Source organism: Oxyura jamaicensis, chromosome 1 (assembly GCF_011077185.1).
Source record: "Oxyura jamaicensis isolate SHBP4307 breed ruddy duck chromosome 1, BPBGC_Ojam_1.0, whole genome shotgun sequence".
Taxonomy (NCBI): domain Eukaryota; kingdom Metazoa; phylum Chordata; class Aves; order Anseriformes; family Anatidae; genus Oxyura; species Oxyura jamaicensis.
This window is the reverse complement of record NC_048893.1, coordinates 171,225,933-171,234,547: the sequence shown is the minus strand read 5'-3', so window position 1 is coordinate 171,234,547 and position 8,615 is coordinate 171,225,933.

The following is an 8,615-nucleotide window of genomic DNA, read 5'->3' as shown; positions in this document are numbered from 1 at the left end:
ATAGGTTGCTATAGATGCTAACTGTTCTCTAGTTGGTGTTCAGAACTGCACAAGTTCACATGCCATGTCTGCTAAACCTGTCAGAAAACAGCACCATGGAACCTACTTTTACCTTGCTGTTATTAGTTCTGATGCAGATATAAAACTTAAAGACACTCAAGATGGGGTTCCTGGTTTGAGAAGATACAGCACTTTTCATTTAAATATGTATTAACTAAACTGGAAAAAGTAAAACATCAAAATTTACTCCAATACCTATTTAAATAAAAAAATATTAAAGAAAATATTGATAAAAAAGTCATCCAGCTTCAGGTGAAATATGAGCTTTGATTAGATATATTGATAAGAAGCTGAATTCTGATACACACTATCCAGTGTGAAGTTAATTAATGGACTACACTACTCTGGCATGTTTTTACCTTTTTACATCAGCTCTAAAAGTCATAAATTCCCAGTCTCTGGAGATCAAAAGATCAATTACAAATGTTTATATCACCTTGAGAAATATATACTTCAAAATCTCTACAAGATTCTGAGCTGAGAGTAGCACATAGGAATATGTTAGGCTTTTATAAATTGAACAACACAGTTCTTTTTAAAGTTTATTATCTGTTTCACATACTTCTGCAAATAATTTGAGAATCACATTTCACTCTTCAGAAAAGCAAGAACAAGTAATGACTACCAAGAATTTCATCTGGAAACAATCAATCAAACAACAACAAAAAAACCACCACCAACAAAACAACAAAAAAACAACCAACCAACCGACCACCACCACCACCACCACCACCAACAACAAAACAATGCAATAGGTAAAGGATAATATTTGGAGAAAAAATATATTTTGTATTACTCATTTCTCTGTGAAAGCAGAGCATTCTCATATACTCTTTATTCCTCTATATGCTTAATGTATTTCTGGCAATGGACTGTTGCAATAAATTCTGTCTTCCTCTGGTAATACTGTTTCATGAGGAAGTGAAAAAAGGCATTGGCTTCTTAGTTCTACCAGTCCAGAGAATAAAAAACTTTGACCACTGCAATTGTATGTGGAAGGGAGTTATCAGCTTAATTTCTCTTTATTTTGAACAGTAGCTCAGTGGGCATTAAATGTTTTGATGCTGCATGGAAGACACAGGAAGAGTTAGCACCTAAAGTAGCCTGATTTCTATTATTTCTGTTTCTGCTTCTCTTTTATTATTTCTTTCTATTTTTTTTTCTATTTATATTTCTAATTTTGCTAATTTCTTATTAGCAATTTCAATTATAAAGGAATATATGAAGGGAAATCAACCCATGTGTTCTTTAAGCACTATACTGATAAACAATGGAAGACCCTAGGTTATTATTTCCTAGACAACACTGGACTGAAGTCATGATGGGGACTAGCTGACAGTGCAGCAGGGACATTTATAATCAGATGCAAAAAGCCTGGAGGGATGGCTTGGGAACTCAAGCCCCTCCAATATTTACACTTGGTATTAAACACTTCAAGTGAAGATAATGATTTTGGCTCATTGCCCTTTCCCAATATTTTGAAACTGCTATGCACCCATGGTCATAATAAAGGCAAAATTAACTCCACTGCAATAGAGAGGAAAAGTTGCAATTTGGATAATAATAAAATAATTAATATTAATAATAATAATAATAATACACTTCCACAACAGCTGTGATAACGTTTTTTTTTTAAGAAACTTTTTGTTTGTTTTTCAAACTTTCAAGTCCATCTTCTGCTGAGTAGATAAACAAATTAATTAATGTAGTCTTTCTGATCTTTCAATAGCTCTCCCAGAAGTTGGCAAAAGGCCCTCATTGGTGTTATGCTAAACACAAAAGTAAAGTTCCTCACTAATGGCAATGGTAATCATACCTCCATGTTTTAGTGGTTTCTAACTTAGTTAACTAAGCTATTAATGAATACAAATACAAGAACTTGTCTCAGAGTAATGGAGATTTCATTATGAAGGCTATAATTTGATACTTGAAAAATGAGAAACCAGTTGGTTGTTGTTTTTCCCCAGTATCAGTGGCAGATAACCACAATATAGATTATCTACCACTGTATGAAAGCTATTAAATGAATGAATTACTTTCACTAATACAAAGTTACATTAACTAAGGAATTAATAAATATTGCCCTAAGAGCATAAACATGTTTAAAAACTACACTGAATGCTTTACAGAATGTACTCAAGATGGAGATACCAAGATACAAAACAATGTCAAAGAAATGGTGTCCTCTGTAACAGAGTCTTAATGAGAAGTTTAGGTTCTAGGTGAGGAGCTGCCATTTTTTTCCCCTTACAGACAGTGTTTTGGAGCTGTTGCTTGCTTCACTGTAGAGACTGGAAAAAGACTGAGAGTCAATGCAAATGTTGAGCTCTTAAGTAAGAGAAATAATCATTCACTTCTAGAAAATGATATTGCCATTTCTTGAAAATCAGCCCACAAAAACAAATTTCCCAGTTTTGATTCCAGAATTAAAGACTCTGTGACAAAATGTCTCAGAGTCTATATGTCACAGAGTCAGTGTGCTCAGTGTGTTCAGGCGGCCAAGAAGGCCAGCAGCATCCTGGCTTGCATAAGAAACAGCGTGGCCAGCAGGTCCAGGGAAGTGATTGTCCCCCTGTACTCAGTTCTGGTGAGGCCGCACCTCGAGTACTGCGTTCAGCTTTGGGGCCCCTTGCTACAAGAAGGACATGGAGGTGCTCGAGCAAGTCCAGAGAAGGGCTACAAAGCTGGTGAAGGGTCTGGAGAACAAGTCTTATGAGGAGCGGCTGAGGGAGCTGAGACTACTTAGCTTGGAGAAGAGGAGGCTCAGAGGCGACCTTATTGCACTCTACAGATACCTTAGAGAAGGCTGCAGCGAGGTGGGGGTTGGTCTATTCTCCCATGTGCCTGGTGACTGGACAAGGGGGAATGGGCTAAAGTTGCATCAGGGGAGGTTTAGGTTGGATATTAGGAAGAACTTCTTTACTGAACAGGTTGTTAGTCACTGGAATAGGCTGTCCAGGGAAGTGGTTGAGTCACCATCCCTGGAGGTCTTTAAAAGACGTTTAGATGTACAGCTTAGGTAGGTTTAGTGGAAGATTTGTTAGCGTTAGGTCAGAGGTTGGACTCAGTGATCTTGGAGGTCTCTTCCAACCTAGATTATTCTGTGTTTCTGTGATTCTGTGAAAATGTACCTTCTTGGGGTTAAAAATAAATAAATAAACACATAAACAAATTATTGGAACTATATTAGTTAAAGGCACAACAAAATGCTACCTTGACATCTGAGTGACCTTTAAAGTTGATTTGTCCAAAACTGGAAAAGTCATATTGTTCAAAATGTAAGTCTTATTCTCCTTTTCAGAAAGCAGGGAAGCTGAAAGATAGCTGAACCAAAACAGATGCAGAGATGAGGTTTCCCATACAATTAGTTGTTGTCATAAAGCTGTGACTTATCAAAATTTATTATGATCATTTTTTCTTTTAAAGGATATGTAATGTGGATGGAGTATGAGCCCTAAGGATGCAGACTGTTTGTGTCAGTACTGCAGGGGAATTTTTACCTTATTTTGAAACAGGGAGAACAGGCCAGTGCCAGAAAAACAAAATACTGAAGCAGATAAACTTTGGCTGTAATCCTATGTAACAGCTCATAGGTTCCTTAGTACTTGCTAATATAGAGGCAATAACTGCTAACTGCATTCTTCCTCCTGTGTTCATTTCTCTATCTTAATAAATCCTGGAAATTATAATGACCTTGTAAAAAAAAAAAAAATTAAAAGACTGTCAGAGTTATAAAGGATCAAACTCTACCCATACTGTGTATGGAACCTAAATAACACTTCAACATTGTAGTCTCAGTACTAACTGTTAACTAGTAACACAAACTTTGTAGATTAAGCAGTAAAATTAACTCATATTCCCCAGACCTTCCTATGCTGAAGTATAAGAGATGTGAGGTGGTGCAGTTCAATTGCAATGAATGAAACACACCCCAATATAGAGACAATTTCATCATCAGCGAGAGGGAATAGCATATTTTCTGAGATACTAATATGATATGAGGTTATTGTTCTGTGATGTTTCTACCAGCTTAAGGTAAAAACCAGGAAAAAAAAAATAACTACAAAAAAAATAAATGATTTCAAAAATCAATTAGATATTATTTTAATCGCAAACATCAAGCTCTAAATCAATTCCTGATGGTTTAAAGCCAAAGGTTGATTTCCTAAATAATATCAGTTGAAACACACATTTAGGCTGGAACGTCAGAACAAATTGGTTTCAGTAGGTCAGTAAGCTGTGTGTTTTTTGTATGTTTGTTTGTTATTTTGTGTTACAGTATAGGAATAATTTTATCATATCTTATTAGAAAGGAAACAAGTGCATGTTCAGAATAGAAAAAAAAAAAAAAAAAACTGTCTACACTGCAAGCTGCTAGAGGCTGTTCAGTTTGGTCTATCTTAAATATCTGTCTTGGGATCAGAAAATGATTACTCTGTTTTTGTTTTTATTTTGTTTGTGTGTTTGTTTTTTTTTTCCCCATTATTTCTAAAAAGATAAATTTTAAAGTGATCTCTGTCTTAGATGTCTAAGTTTTAGAAGTTTAGAGTTAATTGAGATGAATCAGGTATCTAGAGCATAGACATCCAAGTGTGAGCTATCTGACTAGCTGTATGCATGAAATATTGTTCCAGGCCTAAAAAGTTAGGAGAAAAACTCTCATGCAGGCAGCAACACTAAATTTTATGTTACTACTTGCTAGATACCTAGAACAGGGAAGAAAGATATGGTTAGGATAACTCAAATTGAAATAAGACTATTTATGCAAGAACCTTCTAATACTGTTCACTGTGGTTCCAACAAAAGTTCTTATTAAAATAGTTCACAATGACAAAAAATCTGTCTGTTTCTTTGGTTTATCCCTTCAATATATTTTTAAAATGTTTTGAACTGATAAGATGCTAAAAAGTTTGACTACTGAAAAACTAATATAGAAGAACTTTGCGCCTGAAATCATTGTTACTTTTCTAACATTAGACTTCCATGTCATGCACTAGTAGAAACTTCTAATCATGAAGTCATTAGTCATTTTGAAACATGAAGAAACCAATCAATTCAGTTACATGATTTGACTTGCTAAACTTTTCTTTTGTTTATGTGTATATATATATATGTCATACTATTAAAAAGCTACTCAGAGAAAAAAACAAAACCAACCAACCAACCAACAACATATGCAATATGGCTGTGGATTTCAATTCACTTTCACAGGGTAAGTAATGTCAAATATATTGGATGGATCCACTAGAAGTGACCATGCAAAGTAATGTTCCATTAGTTTCATAGAATATCAATTAAGACAGGCTAGCACAGAAATTATGAGAGAAAAAATTCAAGTGAGTTAGTTAATCACATTTACAAATGGCCCTGTCATATGATAGCTCAGTCTGGCCTTCGTTTCTTTGCATTTAAAAACATCCATCACATTATAACAATGATTCACTAGACTTTTCAAGAACCTTTTATTGTATTTTATGACTTTACATTACACACATTTCCTTATAACCACTTTTCTTACAAGCCTGTATGACCTTCTCGTTTTAAAATTTCCTTCAGGGGTATTGTACATCTTATCTTAAGTTCATAGGAAAGTGTACATGACTTTTTTTGTTTTTTTTTTTTTTTTTTTTTCTCTTTAAGTTTTGGATTTGCTGGCTTACTTCAGTCTGTCACCATCAAATAATCAACTTGGTCCTTGGTTCTCCAACTGGAATATCATGCTCTTAAAGGACAAAGCACTTTAACTCTTTAGATCTGTGTTCCCAGGGCAAACCTCTCTCTATCCATCTCTGTCTCCCTCTCTACATCCTTCACCTCTCTCTCTCCATATCTCTCTGTACCTCTGTCTTCCTCTCCCTCTTCATCTCCCTTTTCCTTTTCCTTATCCACAGACAAAATTTGGTCAAAGCTGTGATTTTCTTACAAATTAGTAAAAGATACGAACAGCTGGTGAGTACTTTCTTCCAATATGTTTTATTTTAATTATTATTTAAAGAGCAAAGTATTATGGAGAACAAATGATAATAGATACACCCTAGTAGAAGTCCACCAGCTGTCATTGCATTGTGATTTTTTATCCAAAATTCTGAATTTCATTTAATAGTTAATTAAAGTAGGAATTAGACCTTTCCTCTTTCCCAGATTGCAGGGAATAAAGTTGTTTTGTTTTGTGCCAGTGATGCATTTGGCTTTCTCATGTCCAGCACATCACCTTGGACAAACAATTTGTGTACAGCTGTATTACTGAGCCTTTAAAATGAACAAACAAACAGAACTAACTAAAAACATTTGAAAACAAATAAACAAAACTAAAACTAACCTGTATTATTTAACTGTGATAGTAAGACTTTTTTTTTTTTTTTTTTTTTTTTTTTTTTTTCAGGTAAATCTGATAAATCTGTAGGAGGCCTGAGTTAAAATATAGACACAGACTGTAGCTATTAAAGTTCAAGCCAGAATGGTGTTCTGAATGTATGAGGATATTGGAAAAGTCCAACATTTTGCATCTTTTCTGGGCATATTGCAGCAACAGCTGAATAGCTCAGTGTTCTGATTTTGGACTGCTGAGGACAAGTGGCTGACAGCTGAAGCCAGAGTCTTTCTTCTGTATATGGCTCTCCAGTACATGGCTAAAGGGAAAGTACAATAATTCCAGAAAAATAAATAAATAAATAAATATATTTTTTTTAAAAAAAAAAAAGACACAGCTTTCAGCTGCCATTGAACTTACATCTGTTGATAGTAAGTCTTTAGTATGTATATAATGTAGGTAAAATAAATGTGCTTGTTTATACACATTTTATAGATGAAACATAGTATGTAACTCACTAAAGCTTTTATTCTGTACAGGTTAGTCCTAATGATAACTTATAAAATCATTAGTCACATCTAGGCTAAGAGAAAGAAGACTGACCAAAACTGGTGTCCAATATAATACAAACATATAGGTGGAAGACAGAGAGAAGCATTCCTTGCTTTCCCTGCCTTGCAATAGTTGTGCTTTCTCCTTCTGGGATTTCTACACCATATACTCCAAGCCAAATAATATGCTACGTCTTGAGATGTAGATTTCTTTACTTATTTATTTACATATATTATTATTTTAAGATAAGCCAGACTTGGAGACAAGTAGGGCCATAAATATAAATATAAATTTAAAGAAAGCCTTATTCATTACTGGGATGATCAAGATTAAAAAAAATAACTGGCATCTAATAACATGCTATGGAAAAAATCCTGATTACCACTGATTTATGAAACTTTTTTAATCCATTTTATTTATCTGCTCTATGCTGTAACATATTTTTGATATATAACTAATAATGCATATAAATTTAAATTAAGCTTGTTTTCAAAATTTCTTAGTTACAAGACCTGAGAGAGTCCCTTATGTGTTGACTTATAAGTACTACATAACACAAAGGTGTAAGCAGCCATAGCCAATAAGAAAATGATGATACTTGTATATTACAGCTACTGAGAAAGTTAGCTAGAACAGTATTAGTTGGCTGTTTGTTGTTTTTGTTTTTGTTTGGTTGATTGGTTGGTTTGGCTTGGTTTAGTTAATTATTTTTTTTACATAGGATAACCAAGGGAAAAAAATGAGTCTCGCAGGTGAGCCGTAAGATCTGAGGACAATGGTAAATGTCCACCTAAGTACATGAGAGAACACACACAGCTCTATTTCAGTTGGCTCACCACCTACTGTGTCAGTGGCTTAAAGTTAAGGTAAAAAGGAAATATACTGAAACAAGATGATGTTAGCCTAAAAAGGGAAAGAGTTTCTCTCTTACTGAAATACTGGAAGAAGCACTCTGTAAAAAGTCATAAATATAGACTGACACAGCTGTAGTCACTCCTGACCTCCAGTGAGGTAACAGTCATATTATTATAGCAGGATCATAACACACACACATGCATACCAAAGGGGTTCGTTTTCTGTAATATTTCTGAAGAGCAGGAAATCCTTTTTTAAATGTTCCCTGTTATTATAAAGACCACTACCTTTGATTAAATGGTACCTTTTATTTCTGAATACTAGCAAGCAAATCAGTTCTCTCAGTTCAGCTGGTGTTCTTTCAGAAAGCAGGTTTAGGGGGATAGTAAGAATGTTATTTCAGATATTAAAATGGTTTCTGGCCATAATATGAGAGGAACCAAGCAATAATTCCAGCCACTTCACAGTATGGGAGAAGCATTAGCATTTTGTCATCTTGTTCCATTACTTTCCTTCAAGGTATTAGCCATTCTGTAAACACCAGTTCATTATCATACAAGACATTAAGTAACCCAAACAATCCAGTTATTCTCAGTCATACTGCACAAATTCTGCATGATCTATTTACTCATAGAGATCCAACTTTCTATGATGTTGCAAATATTTTTTTTTTTTTTTTTTGTCCAACAAGTCATCATGCCACTGACACTTTACCATTATATTTTACTTTTGTGTTTGCAACAGATGAAATAAGCAGAAGTGGTAGTTTCTAAACTCTCACATTTCAAGATCTAGCTTTGCAAATACAAAATTATCCCAGGCCTTTTTTTTTTTTTTT